The sequence below is a fragment of the Branchiostoma belcheri genome, unplaced genomic scaffold, assembly GCF_001625305.1.
Source record: "Branchiostoma belcheri isolate BF01 breed outbred unplaced genomic scaffold, Haploidv18h27 scaffold830, whole genome shotgun sequence".
Lineage (NCBI taxonomy): Eukaryota > Metazoa > Chordata > Leptocardii > Amphioxiformes > Branchiostomatidae > Branchiostoma > Branchiostoma belcheri.
In genome coordinates this window covers 9,707-10,262 of record NW_017804499.1, presented here as the reverse complement: position 1 = coordinate 10,262, position 556 = coordinate 9,707, and positions in this window count along the sequence as shown.

Below are 556 nucleotides of genomic sequence, written 5' to 3'. Positions count from 1 at the left end.
ACAATATACATATTAAAAAACTGACAATCCTGTCGAACCGTGCTTGTGACCTACTGATGGAGGTATTTGTGCAAACCGTCCTTAAACACTCTCAGGGATTGTGTGGACTGCATAACAATTGGAAGGTTATTCCACACACTAACAGCCCTGTACATGAAACACTTCATTCGTGCGTTAGTTCTAGGTTTGTCTAACAGAAAAGACTGTTTAGCAGCAAAACGGGTTGTATAACTATGCAAGTTGTTGACCGAACAAAAATCTACAACAAAAGGTCATGGATAAACAGCATTTACCGACTTGAAGGGTGCGGAGTCTTATTTTTGCGCGCTAAGAATTGTCGTAAAATCGCACGGTTCAGTCTTATATACATAATTTATTCAAAACGTTAGAAAATGATATTTTCTTTTGTTCAAGAGCAGATACAAAATTTTCATATGATGGCAGTGACTTAATGCACTGCACTACTTGTATGTATATGGCAATATGGTGAATGTGAATTTATTATAAAGTCTTCTTATTTAAGTGCTGCATTTATCGAAAACCACAAAGACTAAAC